This window comes from Musca domestica, unplaced genomic scaffold (genome assembly GCF_030504385.1).
Source record: "Musca domestica strain aabys unplaced genomic scaffold, Musca_domestica.polishedcontigs.V.1.1 19, whole genome shotgun sequence".
NCBI lineage: Eukaryota > Metazoa > Arthropoda > Insecta > Diptera > Muscidae > Musca > Musca domestica.
The window spans coordinates 9,327,587-9,355,253 of NW_026712245.1; the positions used below are offsets into that span (position 1 = coordinate 9,327,587).

Here is a 27,667-nt window from a genome sequence, read left to right on the forward strand (position 1 = left end):
GTTCTAAGTATTTTGTTATTGTCTGCTTCTTCGTCTTCTTCTTGCTGTTGTTGTTGTTGTTGTTGTTTTCTGGTAGAAGAGTAAAATATGCAAATATACTTCGAAATGTACACAACAACAGACACTTATTCGCAGACGTTTGCTAATAGACAAAAGATTATTCCGATGGACAAAGACCAAGCAGAAAACATTTGTCGTTTGGTTTTTATGGATGGCCAGTCAATTGTTGAATTGTCGTCGGCCACTTGTACAGATAGTCTGTCAAGTATTTGTTTATTATTATTTTAAGATCACAATTAGCTATTTAGAAATTCAAGGTTATTCCGAGTGTGGTGTGCTGTGGATTATGGCAAATTTTTACGGCAATGTGCAAAATTCTTTAATAATAATATCCTGGGGGTGGTTTTGAAAAAATGAACCATTGAGAGTAGATTTCTTCACTTGATGACTCATGGCGTATACATAACAATGTCAAGTATACGCGTCTTTTGAAACGTATGAGAAGAGTCATTTAAATTCGAAATTAAAAAAAAATAAATCGTTTATTTTCCTACAAACTAAAAAGGTGTATCTTCCGATGGGTTGTTACGAACAGCGGCTGCGGAATCGATTAAATTTAGAACATAATCTGACTCCAGCACCATTTTATCAATGACTCTAGCTCTGGAGCCAACTCCGATACAAAATTCCCAACCCTTTCATTCTATTGAAAATAATAATTATAAAATTGAGGTTATGAGAACCTTGTAATTTTAATACTAGATATGTTTAATTTGATTTTCCTAGAAGACATTAGGCTGTTAACAAGCTGTAATAAACATAAATTCTTATAAGAATTTTGTCCAAATTTTTCCTATGGATAAATCTAACCATATAAACTTAAAGCCATCATAAGAAGGGCAGAGGTCTTTTAATAAGAGAAATTTTTCTTATGAACCAACAGAAAGCCTTTACACTGAAGCCTAAAAAATTATTCCTTTAGAGGTGGATTTTTCTATAAAGGATTAGATTGTTTACTTATGGAATACAAGGACTCCCATAATACTCTCTGAGAATATATATTTTCAAAACCAAGAGGCATAATATGTTGGCTAAATTAAAAAAAAAAAAAACAGGTAAAAAGGCAGTAAGTTCGGCCGGGCCGAACTTTAAATACCCTCCATCAAATGGAATAAATCTGGAAATTTAAAAAAAAAATCCGCTAACAATTCTGTTAAAATGTTAAAATTCCACCAAATGGAATGAATCTGGAAATTAAAAAAAAATTGCTAATTATTCTGTTAAAATCTTAAGAATGCGGAATATTGGGGGTTACCGATATATTGGGGTCCATACGAAAACGTGGATATACGAAACTTGTAACTATTGCAATAACGTCGCAAAAACATGAAAATTCCGAATATAGTGAGGTACGGTTAAATGAGGGCTATACGAAGACCTGGACTTGCACAGAAAATTTTCTATCGCAGGTTGTAGTACTCGTTACATAGTGCAAATACGAAATTTGAAACCATTGCGGTACATAATGTAGCTGAAACGAGCGATATTCCGAATACAGGGAAGCGCCGTTACATGGGTGCTATACGAAGACTTGGTTCTTCATAGACAATTTCCTGTCACAGGCTGTTGTACCTATTAGAAACTTCAAATGCGAAATTTGAATGTCGCTAAAATCATCAAAATACCGAATATAAGGAGGTATAATTATAGGGGGTGCTATATTTGAACGTGACCCTATATAGCTCAATTTCAACACCAAAAGCATACCAAACACACATCTCACATATCTTTATCAACCTACTATAATTCGTCTGGAAGCTAGAGTGATTTCTACAGGCGGACAGACGGATGGACATCGCTAAATTGGCATAGAATTTTATGCTGACCAAAAATATATATCCTTTGTGGGGTCTAAGAGGTATATTTTTAGATGTTACAAACGGAATGAAAAACTTTATATTTCGTCCATACAATGAAGGGTTTTTTCTCGACTCAGATACTGAGTCTGTGTCTAGAAAATTTTATGTAAATTTACTCCGACTTTGCAGCCTTGTCCAATACTACATTGTTTATCTAGGCCACCTTAATCCTCAGTAGGAAATTCCACCCAATGGGGAAAAAATATGAAAAATACAAAACGTGCATGAAAAGTCTTTTGCTGGGAGCTTATAAGTAATGACAAAACGTATACGCCTCATATCCACAAAAGGAGCTAATCCGAATACTTTTATAACATTTTTATTCAATGTAAGCTGGGAAAGTTGAGATGATGTTTTTTTTAAATGGCCTTTTTTAATAGTTTGATTTGGTATCGTTCTGATATATTGTAATGTTAAATATCTTTTGCAAAATACAATTCAAATGCCAACATCCCTTACAAATTGCTTAAAGCGCCACTATATCCTTCTAATCCCTGCGGGAAGTAAAGTAACTCTCTGTGGTTTATTCTACCACTAAATACCAGAAATATCCCTTAAATAACCCTTGCCAACAAAAAAGGGGACACAGAATATTTTTCCCCTTTAGAAGAAAATTACTGAAAGCTAAATGCAAATAATAAAAGGAGAATGGAAGGGACATCATAAGGGAGAAAACAGCAGACAAACTGACAGTTTTTATAATAGCCAAGGTACACTTACATCTAACGAATAACGAATAACAAGAAGTCTTAATGTACTAAATGTGCAGCAGCAGCAACAAAAACAACAGCTTCATCAACTGAACATCAAACTGCTTATGTGATGAGTAGCTTAGAGAGAAATAAAAGAAAGAGAATTGAATGAAAACTAACAGCAACAACTAACAATCGGCAACTGATGATGTCTGCTTTCTTTATTTTATTCTTTCTTTAGTTTTGTTTTCTTCTTCTTGTTGTTGTTGTCATGGTAAGAAGGAAAGCTGCCAAAGGATGAGAAGCGTTAACAAATTGTGCATTTGTTGTTGCTGTGGAGAATGAATGAGTCCACCATTGTAGAGCCTTTTTAGTTCATTTAGCGTGCATGCTGTGTGTGTGTGTGTGAGGTGTGCGGCGTGCGTGTGCATTTGTGTTCTACTCAACACTCCTTCATCATACCTGTCATTGTGTGTTAAGCGTTAAACGTTATTGTTCTTTGCTTGCAGCATTTCTAAGCTGCTAAGTGCTAAGATTCCCTATTAACACATATACAAGACATAAGCGCACACACCCACACACACACTCACACGCATGTTGTGTTGTACACATTTAAGAATAGCACATCTAATGCCAAGTATCCTTGTAAGGATTCTTTTGTATGTTGCAAATTTTCTTTTACGCTATTGTGGCGTTAATGAGTATATTCTGTTATGTGTCATTTAGACACACACACACACGTAGCAGGGGTTTTGGTATGGTTGCACTTTTCGGAGAGGGGGGAGTGAATATGTTCTTGTGAAAAAATTAGGTGATATTTTTCGTATATTTGACAAAAAATATTGATTTTTCGATTTTGAAATGTAACGAAAAAAAATTCTCATCGGTAAGTAACAGGTGTCGTATACTGTTTGTTATTGAGCACTCGCCATTTCGCCCAATTTGATCAAATTGCTGTTGTTTTAAGGACTATAATAATTTTTAAGAATATCGTTAAGATATATCGACCAAAATAGTAGAATTTCAAAGGCTACCTAGAAAAATATCATGATTTCTTAAATTTCTCCTTTCAAAACCAAATAAAAAATAAAGGCATTTCAAGACTTTTTCAAGGAATTTATGCCCAAAATATGTATTTGCGGAAGATTTATATTTATCGTAAAATCGGTTGATACCTTGTATAACTTGCTTTGTATTGAATATTTCTTCCATACCATTCCTAGGCTTCAAGAAGAGCAAGATATAGAAACCTTCTCCGTAAAAACTTCAATTTATAAACCCTCGACACGTGATCCAAGAGTTGTTTCCAAAACGTATGACTGATTTAGTAAATTTAATATCACCCATACGCAGATATTTCATACAAACGTTCGGAGTCCACGGAACAGATGAGGAATTAGTCTCTCTCTCTCTCTCTACTCTATGCACTACTTCGATCGTGTATGGGTTGACAATCTATGACATGTACTCAGCTGCATCTCTAACCGTGGAAACTTTGTTTGCTGGCAGGTCAAGTTCGAAGTGGGATATGTGATGATATATGATATATAATATAGCCCCCATATAACTTTACCCCCGATATTCGGTATTTTGGTGATTGAAGCCAAATTTGTTAATAGAATTGTCTGAAAATCCACACAAGGGGTTCCTTCTGAGTACTTTACCCCCCGGAAGAGTATTGTCTATATGGGTCCACGATATGGTATAGCTCCCATACAACGGTACCCCCGATATTTGGTATTTTGATTCACCAGAATTGTTTCACATTTCGTACTTGAAGTTCCTAATGGATACTATAGCCTGGAAATTGTTTATGCAGGACCAGATCTTCGTATAGCTCCCAAATATCGGTACCTCCCTATATTCGATATTTTGACGATTTTAGGAACGATATTCACCAAAGTTGTTTCGAATTTCGTATTTATAGTGCATAATGGATACTACAGCCTGTGACAGAAACTTGCTTATGCAGGTCCAGGTCTTCGTATAGCCTTCATATATCGGTACAACGGTATGTGTGGTATTTTGTTTATTAGGGACATTATTTACCGGAGTTTTTTGATATTTCGTATTAAGAGCACCTAGTGGGTACTACACTCCATGACAAAAAATTGCGTATGCAGGTCCACGTCATCGTATAGTATATATAATTGCTATATTTGTTATTTTTAAGATTTTAACAAAATTTTTAAAATATTTATTTTTTTGAAAATTTTCAAATTCGTTCCAAACGTTGGAGGGTATTCAAAGTTCGGCCTGAAAAAAAAATTGAGTTGAAATATTCTTGAGTCATCAATGCATCCAAAAGTAATAAGAACCAGTCTTTATTTCAATTATAAACTAAACAATTCCATAGTATTCTATTATTTACCTATGGCGTATGAGTAATGCCAACATGTATACGACTCATACGAGAGAAGAAGAACTCATTCATTGATTCATTCATTCATTAATTTCCTTGCAGATTCATTCATAACAATTTACTGAAAGAAAACTACAAATGTGGTTAATTAATATTCTCTAAATATATGTTATCTATTTAGTGGCGAATTAGTCAGACTCTTTGGTTCTTTTTCAATTTATTTTCAAGAAGATGCTTGGTTTTCAATCTATTCTCTAATCATTTTAAATTTATTGCAAGTGACCACAAACGATGCGATTGTTTATTCTTAAGCGACCTTAATGAAACAGTGAATGATCATCGCTACAGAAGATACACCATCGCAAGTAGATTTATATTTCTTGTGCATTACGATATTTAAGAGACATGGAAAACACAAGGCAATTTGTGAGTTTAGGAAAATATATATAAACACTAGGAGAGGCGGAAAATTAAATAAATAAAGTAAAATAAAAAATAAAAATAAAAAAAAGTAAAAAATAAACATAATTAAAAACAATGAAAAATTGCAACAACAAAAATTGTTACATTCCAAGTTGCAATAAAATGTACGCAAACAATTTGTATTAATTCCAAATATCCTGTCTCATACTAAATCTTATAGTAGATGTATGGATGCTTTATAGCCATAGAATTCCCTTTGACATACTTTTGTAGAATTTTTATATGTCTGTGGTTGTCTACTTTTTTTCAGGGTCTCGCGAAATTGAATGTCTCAGTTTCCTTTCTGGATGGCAGACGACTTCTCCTGTCTCTCGTCTCCGTACTTATATACTTATTAGAATATTATACAGTAAAATCCCTACATATTTCTGCTAGAGAATTTTTTAAGGTCTCCTGATTTGGAATCCTTCTTATATCCTTATATGCGAGATTTTAAGGCTCTCTTGATCAAAAATACTTTCGTAGTCTTGCGTGAGTATTTTCTAAAACCTCTTGGGCTACAATCCTTCTACCAATTTTATTTGAGTATTTTCTTAGGCTTTTTGCTTTTGATTCATTCATTGCTTGAGTACTTATAAAGGTCTCCTGCAGTAGAATCTTCAAGTATCCTTACTTTAATGATGTATGTGAAGTCATAAGGCCCCAGGCGAATTAGCTCATAAATCTACCAATCGAAGAGAAGATCAAACAACCTATAAGCTATTAGGCTCTCATTGAAAAAGCTGACAGAAGATGGCAACTGGAAACTAATTGCAAGGTATTAGTTGAAAATCCCTAGAACAATAACCTGTTCCCTTCCTTTCAATTAGGAGAATGATGGTGTATACATTGAATGATCACCGCAGTATCAGATATCTGACCTCTAGATGGGCTAACGATGGTGCCGACTGCTGTAGACTATGTGATAGAATGACCACTGTAGTATCAGACCTCTTGATGGGGTAACGATTGCTCCGACAGCTGTTGACTATGTGAGGACGAAGAAGAGATAGAGACTATGGTGAACATATTGAATGACAACAGCAGTATCAGATATCTAACCTCTTGATGGGCTAACGATGATCCCGACTGATGAAGACTATGTGAGGACGAAGAAGAGATAGAGACTATTGAACATCTACTATGCAGATGTTCCAAAAGACGTTGGCTCTTCGGTAGGTGGGAGATAAGAACTCTAACATTCTTCTCAGACATAGACCCCTTTCCTCTTCCACAAGTTATCTGGTAGCAGATTATGGCTAGGCGAGCCTTCGTATAACTAGATATCTCTATCTCTTTTTTCTTTCCCAATCTATATCTTTCCTATCAAAACTAATTCTTGGTAGAATTAACATAACCGATCAATGGTCTCCGAGTGAAGCAGCTGACAAGTCTATTTTAAATTCAAAATTGATTTAAAGCTCTTATGGAGATTTTGTCAAAATGAGAACCTCAGAGAATATTTCTTAGGTAGAATTTTTAGTCAACAAAAAAACCGCCTAAAATGTCTAAAAAGGGTTCGATAACTAGAAACAAACTGAATTTTCCAAAAAAATAAAAAAATGTCTGAAAATTAATATTTACTAAGGTGTGTATGGTACCCAGGCCGCCGCTTCCCATGTCTTAGGTATTCTTGAAAAATATAAATTTTCCACACAGAAATAAAGAAAATGTCTGAATATTAACATTTACTAGAGTGTGCCAGATTCCCAGGCCGCCCCTTCGTATTCATTACAAATGTTCTGAAAAATCATCGATAGTCTTTTAAAAAATATTCCAAATCAATCCACGAGATATGAAATTGTGTTTGCCACTTTTTTATATTGTTTACCCCTTTTTATATTTAAATTAAGATCTCTTCTTTAAATTGTATTACATGGAATAGAGATCGTATGATTTATTTATGTAACGTATACGTATGTTGTTGACCATTACATTATTAAGTATACGCTCCATTGTAACTGTATTTCTGGGTTCTCTGATAGAAAATAATGACAAAGATTACTTAAATATTAAATTTAAATAATCGTAATTATTAAAGAGTCAAAAATGGTAAAGAGTTCAAAATCCAAAAAGAGTATGTAAACATATGTAATACATAGTGCATACTATTAGGCGCCAACAATACATCATACTACAATTCTTAAAGAATACTAGATTATAGCGACTTAATTCATATTTTCAGAGCAAAAACAAATTCAAATGAAAATTTTGTAAATAAAATAATTTTCTTTTCATTTTTACTATTGCAGAAAAAGTCAGGGCCAGGTCTTCACACAAAATCTCCATCAATTGCTGTGGCAAAAATATTGGGGATTTTTATTTTATAGGATATAACTAAAACATTCCGGACTTTTGGAATTTGAACTTTAAAATACCAAAATTATATTTAAAAGCATGCTATTCATGCAGAGGTCTTCATATTAACCTCCCAAACTAAAAATAAGCCATGAAAAAGATAACATCAATGGTAAAAAAGATTCAATCTTTGACATGAAACACTCAACGGAAACACACAACAACAACGTAGAGATTTTTCGAAAATGATAAGTGACAACAAAAATTCAATTTATTGTTTAGACCAAATGTTAACGTGGCCTAGCACGCCCTTTTCTTTGAACTTTGGGGATCATGCTCAAACGACATAGCAAAGGTATATTTGCAATTATGCGTATGACACACTGACATGGCAAACATCAGACCGGCAGCCAACACTCGCCCGCCCTCAAACGTCGTAATGAACACAACAAATAAACAAACAAATAAAGAAAAGGCCGATTTTTGTTTCTTCACCGGCCACAAAAATAGATAACAACAACGGCAGCAGCAACAACAACACGAATGTCACTCAACACAGGCTACCTTGGCCTCAAAAAGCACAAGCGAGCGCGCACACCGACACACACACATACACCTTTACAAACAAACGAACTCAATATGAGCTCAACAACGACTGACAAAACCCTCATCACAAGTTTACGCACATCAGGTACATCATATCCACCACCCTCATCCTACCCCTCCGCAGTGTTTATTTCATTGCGCTGAGGGAGAGAAGAACATTGAACAGCCGCAGCAGAGACAATGACGACGACTGCGGCAACAACAATAACAACAACGACGTCGTCATCATCAGAAAATTAAAACAAATTGTTTTATGAGAAACGCATTCAGAAGATCTTCGGGCAAAAATTGAATGGCACGGGGCATATTTGTTCAATGAGAATGAGAATGAGCTGTGTTCAAACAGACAGACAAACAAACTGACATAAGAACAGAGAGACAAACAGCCAGAGAGGCAGGCATACAGCAGAGATAATCAAGTAACTGGCTGTTTGTTGGTTGTTCAATAGCAATCCAAGTTTATTGGGGTGGACGGGAAATTTATTTATTCTTTTGACAGTTAAAGTTTGAAAGGACTTTTATAGAAAGAAATTCCTCCTAGAGGTCTTCTATAGGCAGAAGATCCTTTAAAGGGTTTCTGTACACAGAAGATTTTTCGATTTTTTCAACATAGAGGATTTGTGTCAAAAGAGGACCTAAAATTGCCTTACATAGACACATTTTAATTCTAATTAATTTTTCATCTATGAAGAGGAGAACTTTGAAATGTCTTCTCCTGAGAGATGAGCAATGAAGATATCTTGAGGATGTCCTCTGTAAGAAGAGGATTTTTTTCAGACATCTAATGAAAAGACGAACTTTTACGGGTTAATCCTAAAATGTCCTCCACTAAGAGAAAATTAAGAAAGGTTTACTATAGACAATCGATCTCTCAGAGTTCTCTTATAGTTAAGTTCCTCTCAAAGTAGCTATATAGAAGAGTTCCAACAGGTGATACAGAAGAATGAGACGTTAACAAGTTGTTTTGCAGAAATAATCTCTTATATAGAACTGTTTAAGATAGAAGAACTCACGAAGTGCTTTTATAAAGCCTTTTTTAAAGAAGGGACCTTTTTTCAATGAGAAAGAGATTTTTAAGATCTTCTATTGAGATCAGGCCTTAAAAAGTTCATAGAGAGGAGAACTTGAAAAGGCCTACTACTGAGAGGTGAGCGATGGGGAGATTTTTAGGAGGCCTACTTTAATAAAACTATATCTCCCAAGTATTTTATGGAAAGAAGAACTTTTATGGACCATTTAAGGAGATAAGGCCTATAAAATAAAGAGAAACTTTAGATAGGTCTTCTATAGACAATCGTTTTTCAGAGATCTTCTGAGAAGAGTTGCAACATGTCATATAGGGGAAGAAGACGTTTAGATGGTGTTCCATAGAAGGAAAGCATTTCAGAGATCTTTTAAAGGTAAAAGAACCGGCAGAATACTTTTAGTGACGAAATTCGTAAGAAGACCTTGTTTGAGCAGAGGGGCCTTTTTCTATAAAGTAGAGGTTTTTAAAGGTCTTCTATTGGGAGCTGACCTTAAAAAAGTCCTTCCAAAGAGACAAGAACTCTAAAAGGACTTTTATTGAGAGGTGAGGGCTAAGAGGAGGAAGCTTTGTAGGTATTTTATGGAAAGAAGACCTTTTTCGTGTCATTTAGGGAGATAAGACTCTTTAAATGTCTTTAACAGAGTCTATACACTGAAGTTCTCTCAGAGATGTTCTGAAGACAAAGGACCCATCAAGGGCGATTCTACAGATGGAAAAGTTGCAGTAGGATGATATATAGAGTTTTAGATACAATATCTCTCAGAGAATTTCTAAATATAGAATAACTCTCAGAGAATTTTTAAAAACAAAAGAGTGGTTAAATGTCTTATATGTAGAGAAAGAGATCTCTTCCTACGCAGAGACGATTTTGAAAGTCTTCCTAAGAGAAAAGATTATAAAAGGACTTTAAAGAAGAGGAGAACTTTGAAAAAATAACTCTTAGAGATTTTTAAAGGGATAAGAGTCTTTAAGGATCTTAAATGAAGGAAAAAAAAAATTCTCCTATGCAGAGAAGTTTTTTGAAAGTCTTATTGAGAGATAAGATCTTAAAAGGGGTTAAGAGGAGAACTTTGAAAGGCCTTCTATGCAGTGTTAAGACCCTTAATAGGTGTTGCATTGCAGCCGATATTTTTGGTGATTTTTTTAAACAGAGGATTTGAATATGCCTTCCATAGATATAAGTCCCTAGCAGGCCCTACATAAGTCCCAAGCAGGCGACAGAAGAGCATGGCGAGCATCAACCTTTGCAAAAACTCAGTTCGCACCATGAATTTTTATTATTTTTTCTAAAAATATTATGAAGAGGAGAACTTTGAAAGGTCTTCTATTCAGTGTGAAGGCCCTTAATATGTGTTGCATTGCAGCCGATATTTTTGGGAATTATATAAACAGAGGATCTTCAAGACATAAGTCCATAGACATAAGTCCTAGCAGGTCCTACAAGTCTTCAGTAGACATAATATTTACCAATTGCTTTTGACAGCAGAGCATGTAAAGCACCGACCTTCGAAAAAACACAATTTTCCGAATTTTAATATTTTTCAAAGAAATTTTAAAGAAGTTACAAAAATTTTGACATTTCTTGGGGGATACAATTTAGTAGCCCCCTGTGACACGTTTCTGATGTTAGAAACGATTTATACCATTTTTTTCGGCCTACCCTATTTTAAAAATTTGCCAATAACATATGTATGTTTGTGTGTATGTATGTACCAACATCTTGATGATAATTGAACCACTGCAAAACCAACAACGACAACAATAACAAGAATATCATCAGTGGCAGTATTACCATAACCTAATACGCAATAATTAGCAAACCATCCATAAGCATTGCCAAAGCATTCCAAAGAAGAAGAAAAAACATTCGTTGCGTCAAAGCGTTGTTAAAGTTACGTTTTGTTCTTGATTTTTGCGCAACAAAAAGGAGAATATTTACGTTGTTTCATTGGAATTGTGTCAATATGGAAATCAATGATATATTGATTGCTAATCATGTGGAGGTGGAATGGAAAATCTACCTCTCTCTTATGGTAAACTTTATCATAATGTGACCTTTAATTAAGCTGCTTCTTTTTGTGAAATTCTCTCAACTTCTTTCTCTGCAGCCATATTATATCACTGGCTCCTCGAATATTGTGGCCGCAAAGGGGAAAATAAAATAATAACGTCATTATTACTGTGACAATATATATTTCGTACATAGCCATCGGCCTCATTATCAGCAGCATGGCCTCATGCAATCCCGCGCTCGCACTCACCCTCTATGGAACTGCTCCTCTGTTATTAAAGATTCTGTGGCATTTTGTTATTGAGGTTTTGCCTCTTCGTCATCCGATGCCCATTCTTTTGTGGGCTGCTTGGTTTTGGGTTTTGCGGTGGTGGTGCCAACGATGATGATGATGATGGAACATTGCAAAGAATACCATCCCTTCCAACCGCTGCTGCCCTCCACATTAACAATCATTTATAAATGCCATTTAACATTCGAAGTATTGTGTTGGCTTTTTTTATAAATTTTACGATAAAGAAGAATTTTTTTTTGCTGCTGCTTGCATGGTGTATGCTGCTGAACCACAGATTTAAAAATATCCATGCTTTATAAATCCCTGGTGAATTAATCACCACCACAATTTGCCATTGCCCGATGTGGGACCAAGACCAAAGAAAAATAAATAATATTTCAAATATATTTTAAAGAAATACCAAAGCATGTTGAACCATTCTTTTCAAGGTTTTTCAGAACAATAAAGAAAAAAACAACAATTTTCCCTAGACCAAAATGAAAACATCGCCAGCAGTGAGCTCATCAAATGATTTTATTGGATCAGTCAGTCAGTCAGCCAGTCATTTGGTCTAGAAGAATAACAAAATATTGGGAAGAGGAAGCTAACATAATGACCAAATCTCGGCGGAAAGGGGAGGGCAAATAAAGAAACCACAAAGTTTATACTAAATTTAGACCACAACAAATCAACAGTACGGCATAGTCTTGTGTATTTTGGCAGAGCTCTTGGCTGGCTTTTTTTGAATAAAGACAACAAGCAGAAAAAACAATGAAATTGGTGGAAATAACATTTCAATCACAGCAAAAATTATTTTTCTGGGAAATAGATTTAAGGAATGAAATTATGGTCTCAAAAGAGCACTCTTTCTATTACAATTAATAGAGAAAATGAAATACAATATGTGGCGTATGACGTCCTAATGGAAGTCTGTGACGTATAAGTAACGTCATAACGTATACGTCATAATCCAATTGAAGCAAACCATTCCATAAAAGTGTCGTGTGAACATCAACTATAATCATCTTCTATTAGCAGAATATGTGTTAGAGATTTTCTATAAAAAGAATTTGAATGGAGATCTATAGAAGATATTTGTAACATGTATATACATAAAAAAGTAGCAGTGTGTTAGTAATTGATGTAATCTAGAATCCGTGAACAGATTTTTTTCCTAAAAATGTATATGAAAGCTGAAGTCAAGATCAAGGTTAATATGTGTAAATTGTCTCTGTATTTGTATTCGTTTATGATTAAGAATCATTTTAATTCATTCATTTCGAAACATGTATTTTGAAAATATTTCAATAAATAACTGATCGAGGGATCCAATGCCCAGGCGAATGGGCTGAAGTTAGAAACTTGAAATTTTACATATGGGTAAGAGATGGGATGGGACTGGGTTTTTAGAACTTTGATCTGTAAGTATACTAAAAGTACTAAATTTGGTATTGTCTGAAAGGGTAGTACTTAAAGTATGACATTTGGCATTAGGGCCATTGTTTGTGTTTAGGGTGTATATTTGGAGGTGGTGTATGGAAAAAATTTCTGAAACAGTACTAAATGGTACTAAATTTGGTATTTGGAGAAGAAATAAAGTGGGAAATCTATAAGAGTTTCTTGTTTTGCGATGGGGTTGCTATATGGAGATTGATTTGGAAATACATACTTAATAAGTACGAAAGGTATTAAAATTGGTATTTTGGGGAAGGGATAGAGCTAGAACTTGGAAATTTAGAATAAGGAACGCTGATGGGGTGAAGAATGGTTGTACTAAATATTTCTTTGGAAATTTGAACTATAAATGTACTAAAAAGCCCTAAATTTCCAGATTTTAGTAGATTTTAGATTTTTGTATTTTTGGTAGAAATTGATGTTTTCTGGAATGCGAGAACCAGTTTTGTTTCTGAGGTATTTTTGTGGATTATTAGGTTGGTAAATTTATGTTCCAGTAACGGGTACTGGGTCAGTTTGTATTATAAAGAGAAATAACCTTTAAATAACCTTCTATAGGGAGAAAGCCATTTGAATGTTATACATACTCTATGTGGCATTAAGAGGTCTTCTATATTGGAAAGGCGTTTTAAAATATTATGCAGAGCGAATACTCTTAAATAATTTCGGAAGGCAGAGCTCTGTTCAAAGATCTTTGAAAGACAAAATACCTTTAAACGTATTTCATAGTCAGAAGAAGTCTTTCAAGGATAAAAAAGATCTTCAACCATTTATATATCTACAGAAGTTCATTGAATGTCATTTTTATCAGAAGGCCCTCAAGTCTCTTGTTTTCAAAGTCCGCATAAAGATTCTAAATTATTGTCTTTTTGTCTAGAGGGTTCCTCGTTCAGACTTTCTTTCTAAAGAAGACCTTTAAGAAGTCTTTTATCTGTAAAAGATATTTGAGAGTTCTTCTGTCTTTACTAAAACCTTGAAAGTTCCTTTAGGGTGTTTTTTTCTTCAGTTCTTCAATGAAAGGTCTTTTGCACGTGGAAGACCTGAGAAAGGTCTAATGCCAATAAAAGTGCAGTTGAATGGTCTATAGGTCTAAAGAATTAAGTTTTGTGACAGAAGAAATTTCTGTCTTTGCAAAATCTTGCATAGGTCTTCTACATGAAGAACCACCGAAAAAGTCATCTGTCTACAGAAATGTTTTAGAGTTGTTAACAGAAAAACAAAAATAAATGCAGTTCCATTTAACGTATACATTATGTCGTAATTTATACGCCGCATTGATCCAAGGTGATGTATACGTTATGGCGTGAATCATACGTCACATATTTCATTCTGCTTCCCTTTTAAATAGTTTTAAAATCCAGAAAGCTACTAAAAAGTCTCATAGGTATTCTGTGGATATAAGATCTCTCAAATATATTCTGTAGATCCAATATTTTTATGAGGATTCTTAGAAAGGATCCGTATTAGAAAAAATAGAACGACGTGAAAACCTTATTCTTTTTCCATAATATCCGATACACAATTTTGTTATTCATTTTTTGTAAAAGAATACGAATACGACGACAATTACGTTATGACGTGTCATATACGACACATGGTTCTAAGAGGACGTACACACTATGAGGTCTTCTTCTTTCAAATAGTTTTAGAGAGCAGAAGGCCATTAAGGTCGTCTATTCACATAAGACCTCTAAATAAAATTTTGTAGGTAAAAAATCCCTCAAAGGTTTTTTGGAGTGAAGATTTTTTTGAAATCTTCTCTTCTTTGTTCCTAAAATATTTTCGTTGAGTGGAAAACATTTTTATGGTGCGTATTTTTATCTTTTTTTTTATAATATCTTTATTGGATTTTGGTAGGTATCACCATCTATATTTCAGTTTCCTTAGTGAAAGTTGTCCTTCTATGTATGTATCGATATATCAAGTGACGTATAAGTTATGACATGATTTATACGCCAAATGCTTCCAAGAGGCCGTGTACATTATGGTGTCAATTATTCGCCACATAGATCATTCTTGTTCTTCATAGATTTAGAGAGCAGAAAGTCAAATGTTTAATGCACAAAAAACCTTTACAAGGTATTTTATGAATAGAAATCCTCCCGAAATTATTTTGAGATCTAAATCTTATTTCGGAATTAAGACCTATGAAAGGCTATTAAACTGTCTTATTTGTACAAAAAATCTGGAGAACTAAAATCTATCAAAGGTATTTTTAGACTGAAGCCTTTTTTGAGGTATTTTCGGAATGAAAAATTTTAAAAGATCTGGAGTAGTAATAGCTGTTTCAAAATTTTAATAGTGGTTTCAGAATATTTTCGTTGAATGGAAAACATTTATCGGATGCGTATTTTTTAATTTTCCCATGATGTCTGTTTCGTGTGCCTCACCAAATGTTATTCTCCTTCCTTTGTGAAAGTTATCCACCAATGTATATTTCTATGTACCATTATGATGTATGCGTTATAACGTGACCCATACGGCACATGGTTAAAAGAGGACGTACATGTTATGACGTATCATACGCCACAGAGTCCATTCTTTTTTCTCATAGTTTTAGAAAGCAGAAGATCAAATTTTCTATGCCCAAAAGACCTCTAAGAGAGAAAAATCCCTCAAAGGTATATTTTAGGCCGACGTATTTTCGGACTGAAGACCTCTGAAATGTTTTGAATTCTAATTTTTTTTTTCATACCGAGTATTTTTCCACTGAACACCTTTCTTTGTGAGAACTTAGGCCTCCTGTGTATGTATCTATATGGACCCATTTCCCTTCTTTTCCAATCAGACCCTGGTGGCCACTGAACAATGCAAGTGTTTTCCCCCCAAAAAACACATTTATAAATAACCAAGTAGGTTGGTTTGGCTGGTTATTTGGGCATGGTGGCTTTTAAGTTGTTGTGCCTGCAAATTATTTGGCCTCTTTTGGTGGTGAGCGCCAAAAAAAGTACCAAAACGAAGAAGATGATGATGAACCAAAAACAGCAATAACAACAATACTTTGTTGATGCTTTTTTCCCTCCCTTGTTGGGTGCTATTGAGTGCTGTTGCTGTGGTTGTTTTTGCTTTGCTGGTGGCTGCTGCTGCTGCTGTTCAAACATTCCAATTGGCACTAAGCCAAGAAAATAACAAAATTCGGCAATGTGTGCTTGAAATCCATAAGAAACAGCAACAAAAACAAGACAAAGATGAACAACAACAATAACGGACAGCACTTTTCTAGTGGCCATCATTAAAACAAAAACAAACAAAAAACGACGAGTTCTCAACGACAAGAACAGCCAGAACTACTGTGGCCAACAACAAGAGCAGCAAAAACAACAAAAATTGACGAACAAATGTTGCTCAGCATCATCGTCAGAAGCAGATACAGCAGCAGCAGCACGGACCATTGGGTTTGGTCCGTCTTCTTCTTTTTGTTCTGTCTAATGCCATTCTATTGTTGTTGTGTTGTTTTTTGGTAATTTTCCTTTTGTTTTTTTTTTTTTCGTTTGGCTCGCATTTGACCATCTATGGATTCATGGCTTTTTCGTATTTCTTCATCGAAAATTCAGGAGAGAAGCCCATCAAGTGGAAGAGTAAATGATTTTTGGAAAATTGTCAAAAAAAAGAAGAACCATCCTCTCCACAAGATGTGTTTTGGAGCATTCCAATTTCGGAGAGGTGGGGAATGCAGTTTTCTTTGTGAGACTATGAGTGTGTGTGTGTCTTTTATGAGCCTTTTGTGGTTACTTACCGAGATGAGGTCAGCTGTCAATTGAAAGAAGTAGTTTTTTTTTTTTAAATAGCCAATACAATCTCAATGTGTTTACAAGAATATTTAGTCAAGGTTATTACAAGGGTCTTTTTTGGAAAAAAGGTAGGAGCGAGGATTACAATCAGACCCAAGTTGTAGGCAATGAAGATAAAGGAAAAGGGAACACATGCTCATCGAAATTACAATTTTAGACCTAACCATCGTTACCGTGATACTGGTAGTGTAGCCCGATGTCAAGGAAGTGGAGGAAGAAAACAGCAACATCAGCAGAAATGGTTCGAAAAGTAATAAAGCGAATTGATCGAAACCCCCGTCGTGAGCTGAACATATCGCAATATTCCATTCGGCAAATATTGAAAGATGAGCTCGGGGTAAAAACAGAAAGAAAAAAGACTCAAAAGAGCTAAAGAGCCGAAAGTGGCGAACAGCCGATTTTTTTTTCTCCGATGAGAAAACATTCGTTGCCCAGCAGTTTGTAAACAAACAAAATGATCGAGTTTACTTGCCAAAGAGGTCAGCTGAAAATGTGCACTTTCGGTTGGCCACCAGAACTCAATCGCCGGCCATTGTGATGGTGTGGGCCGCCATAACAGCCGATGGTCGCTCTCTGCTCGTATATATCGACCGTGGCATCAGAATAAATGCCGAATATTATTGCGAAAATATTCTGGAGGGTGTATTAAAGCCTTGGACACGCAAACATTTTTGCCGCAGACCTTGGACTCAACACGCCAGCCAAGAATGGTTACAAAATGAGGTTCCTCGCTTCATTTCCAGCGCACAATGGCCACCAAGATCTCCGAATACCAATTCGTTGGACTATTGTGTTTGGAGTATTTTGGAAAGCAAGGTTGGCACTAAAAAATGTCGATCACCTCAAGCAAGCGCTTCGCTGGGAATGGGCCAAAATACCGCAGAGCAACATTCGGGCAGCGTGTAACTGTTTCATTGGCCATTTGAAGGCCATAATTCGTGCCAAAGGCGACCAATTCGAACTTTAGCGCAATGTTTCAATGGAAATGTCCGAAAATTCACACAAAGAGTACCCTCTGAGTACTTAACCCCCTGGAAGAGAATTGTCTATATAGGACCAAGTTTTAGTATAGCACCCATATAATGCTTCCTCCAGATATTCGGTATTTCCATGATTTTAGCGGTATTATTCACCGGAATTGTTTCAAATTTCGTATTTGAAATGCGGAATGGGTACTACAACCTTGGACGGAAAATTGTCTATACAGGTCAACGGCTTTGTATAGCCCCCATACAACGGTAACTCCCTTTATTCGGCATTTTGATGATATAAGCGATAATATTCACCGGAATTGTTTCAAATTTCGTATTTAAAGTTCGGAACCGTTACTACAAAAAAAAAAAAATCCTATGCAGCACCACATCTTCGTATAGGCCCCAAACAAAGGTTTTCATTTCGACGGATTTTTTATCTTGAAAATTTTCAAGTTCCTTCCGAATGATGGAGGGTATAAAAAGATAGATGCATTTTTACTTGTTCTTTTTAATTTTTCTCTTCGTAAGTGTAACAGATAACATTTTTAAAAATCCTACCTCATCAGGTGCTTTCAAAGTTTAACGTTTCTTAAAAAATCTCCAATTTAAAAACGACCATGCATTTAATGGACTGCACCTTGCATTGGACTACACCACAAAAGTGTCATAATTTCACAATCCGTCTGCGTCGGATTTTTATTATTTATTTTCTTTTCTCCCCTCTTCCATTCGTCTCGGGCATTTTTTATTTCTCAATAAAAATATTTCAAATAAAATAAATAAACAATGCAAAATATTTTTTCAAGAAAATTATGACAATCCTTAACTTTATGACTTTCTCTTTTTTTACATTTATGCACCATCTGTTCCTCCCACCGAACCCCTCCCCAAACGCAAGCAGCTGCTGGGCTAAATTTGTGGAAAAATGAAAATCTTTTGTTGTTGCTGCTGCTGGTGCTTTTGTTTGCCGTCAATGCAAATAATTCTATTTGATTGATGAGTTACCATAATTAAATATATATTTCTTTTTGGCTGCCCATCTGTAGCATATTTCGCTGGGACAATAACAAATGTAACGGCATGAGGAAAAGACACAAACAACAAAAAACACTTAATTTTCCTTAATTTTTTTCTCTGGTGATTTATTGTCATCCATAATTATGGGATCTTAATTAAAAATAATTTCTATCCAACGAAAAGTAGCAACTTGGAAAAGTCGTTGACCCCTTCTTTTTTTTGTTGCGACTAACGTCAATGACAGAAAGCTTATGGACCCGATCTTCGTCTATGAGAGTGCAGCATCCTAGTAATACATCAGTCTGTTTTATTGAGAGCAGTTGACATTTTGTTAAGAATTATTACACCTTGTTCGCATATTTTGTTGTTGTTGTTGCTGCTGTGTATGATTTAAGGTAAATGACACACCGGCTGTCACAGTCCATTCACCCAGTTGATATCCTGCATATGGCCACATGTGTCGAATCCACATAAATGTCAATGACTCTAAATTTTCGCCTAGACTACCGGGTATGTAATAGTTAAATTTAGATATCAACGTGGGAGTATGTATTTTATAAAAATTATATCAATATATGTATATTTTTTGAATATAATAATGATAATGTACATAAAAAATACATTTTATTATGAAATTTTTGAATTTTTTCTCATACTATTTCAATGTAACTAATAAAAATTCAAAGTAGAAAGAAAAGTTAATTGTTGTGAAAAATCTCCTCACAATCATCTACTACTCTACTCTGAATATTGTATTTACGATTTTTTTTAAATAATTGTTTTTTTGCGAATTGACTGGCAAATATTTGAAACGAGCTCAACATTTTAATTCTGCAAAAAAATCTCTTTACGAAAAATGAATTTCTGTACATTTTCCTTTTATTTTATATCCATTTAATTCTTGGGCTCATAAAGCAACCGTTGCATATACCACATGTTGCAAAGTATTTGGCTGTTGGAATCTTGAAACTCAGGCATCATATGTGTAATTTATGTGGTGTCCTGCAACTGATTATTGGGATTTCCACGCAGTCCTGTAATTGATTATTAGAAATTCCACGCAGAATTCTGTTCTCACAGAACGCATTTTCCTCAGGTGATCATTCTTTCTATCATGAATAGTTGAGGAAAACTAATTTCGAATAGGTTAATAGAAATGGCTATTTTTTATAACTCGTATATCCCAATTGTTGTTTTAAACAAGTAAAAAAGCATTAAGTTCGGCGGGCCGAATTTTTAATACCCTCCACTTTAGGATAAAGGAAACATTTTTATATAAAAGTATCTGAATTCAAGCGTGTTTCACTTAAAACGTCATATACCAGTAGGACCGTTGGGATAATGCAGTTAAACCTATCAAAAAACTCATAAATGAATGAGGCAGTTATATGGGGCCATACTAAAACGGGAACCTTTCCGGACAATTTTATACTTTAAGAATTTTTATCTATCAAATCTTGTAAAATACCAAATTTGAAGCAATTAAGTGCTTAAATATGACTAGGATTATCAAAATACAGAATATCGCTGGGTATCGCTATATGTATGTGTGTGCTATAAGAAAACGTGGAACTAGATATTCAATGTTCTGCGACCGGACTAGAACCCATATCAACTACAAATACCAAATCCGTGGAAAAATGTGCTGAAAATCGTCCAAATATCGGGAGGTAACGTTACATGGGTGCTATACCAAACCGTGGACCTATACATACAATTTTTCGCCACACGGCCCTGAATCCATTACGAACTAAAAATACCAATTTCTGGGCAAATCCGTTAAAATAGGTGGCAAAAATCATTAAAATATCGAATATCGGCAGGTACCGTTATATGGCGGCTATACCAAAACTTGGACCCATTAATACAAGTTTTTGCCACCGGAGCTAGAACCTATTATGACCAACAAATACCAATTTTTAGACAAATCCGTGGAAAAATGCAGCAAAAATCAAGCACCGAATATCGGGAGTTACCGTTATATGGGGCTATACCAAAACGCGGACCTATGCCTACAATGTTTCACCAAACGAGCTAGAATCCATTATGACCCACAAATATCGGGAGGTGCCGTTATATGGGGGCTACACAAAATCGTGGACCTGTGAATACAATGTTTTGCCACCGAAGCTAGAACCTATTATGACCTACAAATACCAATTTTTAGACAAATCCGTGTAAAAATTTGGTCAAAATCATCAAAATACAAAATATCGGGAAGTACCGTTATATGGGGGCTATACAAAATCGTAAACCTATACATACAATTGTTTCGGCACCGTACCAATTTTTAGACTAATCCACAAATACCAATTTTTAGACTAATCCACAAATACCAATTTTTAGACTAATCCTTGAAAAAAATTGGCAAAAATCATGAAAATACCGAATATCGGAAGCTATAGTTATATGGGGCCTATACGAAAAGGAGGACCTTAAATACAATGTTTCGCCACATGAGCTAAAATCTATTATGACTTACAAAGGCTATTTTTTAGACAAATCCGCGGCAAAAATCGTCAAAATACCGAATATCAGGATGTACCTTTATATGGGGGCTTTACCAAAACGTGAACCGATATATCTCATTTTCAATACCAACCACCCTAGACACAATACAAATTGTTCTGCTAAATTTTGACGCTCTACGTCAAATAATGTGGGCTGTATCGTGATTTCAATAGACGGACATACAGCATATATATAGTTTATGGGGTCTATGACGAATATTTAGGGATGTTACAAACAGAATGACAAAATTAATATATTCTCCTTTCCAGGGTAGAGGGTATAAATACGTCGGGATTTTGTAGAAGTAAGTTGGAGTAACGTTATGAAGAAAGTTGAAGTTATCATGAATAAGATCAATATTACTTAGTCTAAAGCTGGCAATTTTCTCGTTTTAAGGTCTTTTTGGTCTTTTAATTTTTCTGATGGTAGGTCTTTTTGGTTTTAAGGTCTTTTTGGTCTTTTAATTTTTCTGATGGTAGACCGTCGGAAAATCATTTTTCTCTAAAATTCTGATAAAAAATATTTGTTAGCAAGAGACATGTAAAACTTTACATAAATACTTCATTAGCAAAGATAACAACTTTATGTGGCAATTACTCCTACCTTTCTGAATTTTTACATTTCTTAGGTTCATACAATCTCAAGATGTGTTTGTGTGGTGGACACACTACAGGGTTGCCCATATTCGACGTGCTTTTAAAACATTAAAAAATGTGGGAAGTACGCCTTCTAAGAACACCATTAAGCGTTTATACGAAAAATTTTCGACTGGTAACGCTCTTTCTAATCCGAAGAGGTCATATAAAAGTCGATCAAGGCGATCGGCCGTGAAAATCGCTGCCGTACGAGCCAGTGTTGAGAGGTCCCCAAGAACATCCCAAAAATGCCGTTCTCAGCAGTTGGACATGGCTCGGTCCACTTTGCAACGGATTATTCGCATTGATTTGCATTTGTTCCCGTACAAAATTCAATTGACGCAAAGAATGTTGCCTGCGGACAAGCCTCGTCGATTGGAATGGGCCCAAAGAGTCATGGGTCCGTCGAATATGGGCAACCCTGTATATTAACTCGACGCAAAAATATGTCAAATTGATCAGGATAGAAAGATGCTTAAGTTAAATCTAGGGAATTGTTGTTTCAATTTTTTTTTTTTTGGAAAATTATTAGTATTGATAGAATTTTGAAACTACTCTATTCCTAGCATTTCTCTATTACTGAAAATTAGCTCGAATCCTAAATTGTTTTTATATAACTTTGGCTTGTAAAATTCATTTTTTTTATTTTTTAATTGTATATACCAAACTAGTATAAAATAGTTTAGTCTATGCATATTGCTGAATTTGAAAACGTCTTAAATAAAATACCACATTGCAACTGTTCAGGCTAACATCAATATTTCACAATCGATGGTAATTTTAATTTGAAAGAAAATTTTAAACTTTTCCAAATTCGGCTAAAGAGAGGTAAATATCTCCTATAGGTTAATTTTATCTTAAGTTAAAAAACACTTACCTTTTTGTATTTTTTATTGTTGTTGATAAAAATGTATAATCCAATAGGAAGGAAGTCAAATTCTTGGCTTTGCTGTTTATTTAAAAAAAGTCGTATTCCAAAATAAATTGCTGCGGATGCCAGGTATATTGGTTATTGGTATTGGTATGTATGTGTGTTCACACACACATATATATTATTCTTTGCAGGATTTACGAATGTATAAAGTAAATATTTACGAGTTTGTTTGCTTGTATCATAGTTTCTTTCTTGTTTTTGTTTTGTTTTATTTTTAATGTATAGAAAAAATATCACTTTCTCTTGTTAAATGCTTGTTCCATGTTTTATGTCACTTTGTCATTTTTTTTCTTTCAATATTATCATTAATTCTTTTATGTTTCTGTTACTCTCTGTTGAAGAAGAAAGGAGAAAAAAAAAATAAAATTTAAATTAGATAAGGAAAATTCACTTTTAAAACGCACGCACACACTCAAACACACTCAGACACACTCTTGTGGTATTGTGGATTTTTCTCTTGTTTGCTGTGATGATAAGAATGCTCTTATTGGCGCAAAAGAATACTCTTAGTTTTCGGTTCTTTGTTGAGCATGGTTATTTATGCTGTTCGGTGGTATTTTTAGCACTGCTGTTGAGAGAAAACCGAGCGAAAAAAAAGACGAATCAAAGAAGAAGGAAGTTAATGTGGCGTTTCCACTGCACTTGATTCGCTCTCTATTCGTTGTTTGACCCTTAACTATGAAAAAACTACTTAATTCTTCACACAAAATTTCCTGAGCGAACACTCATATTTGTACATTGTTCAAATCAAATCACTCTCAGAACAACGAAAAAATATGTCCCATCCCTAACAAATGAGAGCATTTATCGAAAAAATTAATTATGACATTTAAAAATTGAAAATAGAAAAATTTAATGAAATTTTGAAAAATTTTGGGAAGACTGAAATTTATGAATGAAAACTACAATGTAGAATAGCGTATGTACACTCAAACGAAAGTAAATTTTGTTTTCTCTCTCATCCGAGGTACGCATTTTGTGCACGAGTTGAAATTGCCATAGAAAACAGGAAACAAAAGAGGCAATATTTTCAAAATGTTTGTATCGGCAGAAAAAATGTTTGACAAGTGTCTCTCCAGCAGAATTTAAAAATAGAAAAATACAAAAATATGTTCAAAATGTCAACATTCACACAAAAAGTTGGAAACGTGAATGAAAATTATAAAATTAATGTTTTAATAAATCTTTGGGAGAAAAATAATCATTTCTTCTACTCATATTACTGAGAATTAAATGTATTTTAGTATAAATTCCCATTAAAATCAACAAACAAAATTTTGAAAAAAATGAATTATTTTACTATGAATTACGAATCGTGCCGTATGAACGGGTTAATTCGTGTACCTAATTCTGAGAGCGAACAACGTTGTTCGGTTTCCAATGGAAACATGCTATAAGAAGTTTTGTTTTTTTCTTCAAGTAATTCAAACAGCAGAACCATAAAAAATATGTATTATTCTTATAACGTTTGGTTGTTGTTGTTGTCGTTAGTGTTTCAGCACTTTTTGGTTTTTTTTATTTATTTTTTTGCAGACAATTTTTTTTGTTTTGTTTGTTTTTGCCTTATTTTTGCATACGAAAAACCAGAAGCATGATATGGCGATGGGTCATTTATGTGGCTCGTCTGTTTGTATTTTGAAATGTATGTATGTATATTTATTTTATGTTTTGTTGTTGTTACTGTTGTGACTTGGCTTAGTTGAGCATAAAATCGTTCAGAAAAAAAATTAAACTTATTTTGTTATCAATTGTTTTTGTTTGCGTTTTATTATTTTTTATTTTATTAACTGTGACATTTCAACTTGCTTGAGGAAATTCTTGGTTTTATTTTTGGGCGTATTGTGGTTTATGTTTTTTTTTTTAATTTTTAAAACTTTCTTGGAAATTTCTTGTATTCGGCGTTTGAATTTGATGGAATTTCAAGTAATTGTTAGTTTAAAATAAATTAAAAAATGTTTTAAATTGATTTTAGTTTGTTAGAATTTTGGAATTTGTTTCTTATCTTCAATGTTTCTAAGATGGGTACACTGATTCTTGTTTTTATTTTCATTTGATCCACTTAAAAAATACTCATTATGACATGTTTTAAGGACATTTGAACACACATAAATGTTAGTTGGAAATCTGGATATACTAAAAATATATAATTTTGTTAACTGTTTTTGTTTTTTTGTAACTAGACATGTATTTTTTATATATTTTTTTTAATGTTTTTTTTTTTTTTTTTTTGGTAAAACATTTTTCTAAAAAAAAAATTTTAAAAAACACAAACGTTAAATTATTATTTTAAACCAGCTTTTAATTATTCACAAAGTTTTAATTTTTTAAATTTATTTTTTTTAAAAAAATTGATTTATCTAAAAAAATATTATTATTTTTTAAATAAAATTGTCGATAGTTTTTAATATTTTTTTAAAACTATTTTCTTTTTTATTTTTTTTTTTTAAATAAAGTTGTCTGTAGTTCTCTTAAAAAATAGCGTGTATTTTATTTGGTATTTTTTATTTTTTCATAAAAATAATGTAGTAATTTTCAATTGATATTCTTTTCCATTCTCAATCCAAATGAACATTTTTCATTTCATTTCTGTTTTTATAGGAATTTTTGAATTTTATTGAAATTTATTTTATTTTTAGCCCATTTTTTATTATTTTACAAAATTATAATTTTATTTATTTTTTTTACTATTTTTTTAAAATATAACTAATACATAATTAATCAGTTTTCACAATGTTTTTTGTTTATTATAATATTTTTATGAAGTGGTCATTTAACAAAGAATTTACATTTTCTTGTTGATTTTACTGAACTTAATTTTATTTTTAATTTTATCTTTTACAAAAAAATATATGTAGTTCTCTTTTATTTTTTAGTTTTGGATTGAGATTTTTTTATAAGAATTTAGTTTTTCATTTTATTTTCACTTGTTTTTGATATATTATTTAAATATATTAATTTTAATGTTTATCTAATATTTTCCAAATTTTACAACGTCACAATTTTTTTCTCAATAAATTTTTTCCAGTTTTTTTTATTTCTTTTTTTTTTAAAGTTTTTCACTACAATTTTTCACATTGGATCACAAACCCGAATTTTCTTAATTTTTGAATATCCAACAATTTTTACCTTGTATTTAGTCACTTCGTATTTTTTTTAAATTTTCAAAATTAATTTTTTTTATTTTTTTTTTTGTCTAAAAATATTTTTTTTTTCAAAATTTATTTTTTTTTTTATTTGTTCAGTTTCAAAAAATTTTTTAACACTTTTGTATAAGAAGTTATTTGTGGGCTGTGTTGCTTGCCCGTTGCAGATGCTAATGCCTGAAAACAGTTGTAACAACTGTCGCAACCGTCGCGATGCTGTTGCCGATGACGACGGTGGTGGATCAATGAAGAAAGTCTCTGGTCTTGTCAAACAAATCCCAACAATGCGCCACCGTGTGGTACGGTGTTGTACTTTTTATTTTCTTTTCGGTACTGTTGGGATTATTAATGCCGCCGCGTATCGATACTCGCGGTAGCTCTTACAGATAAATACTCTTTAACTACTAAAGTTGTTGTTGCTACTTATTCTTATTTTTATTTTCACACAAAACAGAATTCACAAATGCAGTTGCGGATGATGATGATGATGAAAAGTACACCAACCAACCAACCGACCGACCGAACGGCAACACAAAGACTTAAAACGTAAGTAAGTACGTACTCAACAGCGACGACACATTATTGTATATAGTACCACAACAACAACAACGAAGACAACAGCAACTATACCAACAAAGAAATCCGAAAAAAAGAGCTATTCTTTCACACACAATCAGAGTTAAGCAAAGTGACGAGAACGAGAGAGCGAGAGGAAGAAGAAGGATGATTGGCAACGACGACCACGAGCGATGGAGATGATGTCAGTTGAGATTCGCTTTGATTCTGTTGTTATTCTTCTTCTCCTCCGGCTGTCTAAAGATATGTATTTTACTTGCGAACAATGTTCATCATCCGTCCAGACGTTCTTTACCCACCGATGAACATCTTGTAACTATTTTCAAAAAGAGTACACAAGCAGTGTCAGAGCCATCGAGCCAAATAAAACAGCACAGCACAGACGACCACCATCGCCATCGCCACCACCACTACCATGAACAGCAGCCAAGCAACAACAAGACAGCCAGCAGCCACAGTGATGACATACAGACACACAGAACACCAGCCATACACCAGGCAGGCAGAGTATACCGAAGAGTAAAGTTAGGCTAAGCCAAACAGCCAGCCACCAGCAATGAAACTATCCAAACAACAGCGCCAACAGCAGCAGCAGCAACAATAAAGGCGGCAGCATTAACATCAGCAGGCAAAAGTAATAACACCAGCAGCAAAGCAGAACAAAACAAAAAATTGCCATCAGATTCATGCATCCAAACAATCATCCATCCATTGGAAGACAAGCACACGAACACATTCAGGAGAGTTCCCCCAAACAAACAGACGCACAGACAAACATACGCACACAATAATGTCTGGCCTTACTCATTGTTATTAGTTAGCCTATGCACAGAGGAACAAACGACCACCGACCGACCGACACCGATTATCCACAAAAACAAAATCAACAACAACGAATAAACATCCGAGGCATCCACTTACTCACTCGCAAACTCACTGCTGATAGGCAAGCAAGCAAGTCGTCGTCGTCGTTGTCGTGC

General features: G+C 34.0%; 1 protein-coding gene across 5 annotated transcripts in view; it reads right to left on the reverse strand.

Moving 5' to 3' along the window:
• The window catches only part of LOC101894034 (uncharacterized), a 74,788-nt gene extending 47,329 nt beyond the window's left edge, over positions 1-27,459 (reverse strand). For 2 of the 5 annotated variants that reach the window (XM_059121252.1, XM_059121249.1), the window contains exons 1-2: positions 26,095-26,932; positions 22,912-23,300 (exon numbers count right to left, since the gene is read on the reverse strand). The gene's annotated coding sequence lies outside the window, so the exon portion shown is untranslated. The other 3 variants (XM_059121251.1, XM_059121250.1, XM_059121253.1) reach the window with 3 other exon arrangements.
• Positions 27,460-27,667: the final 208 nt, after the last annotated feature.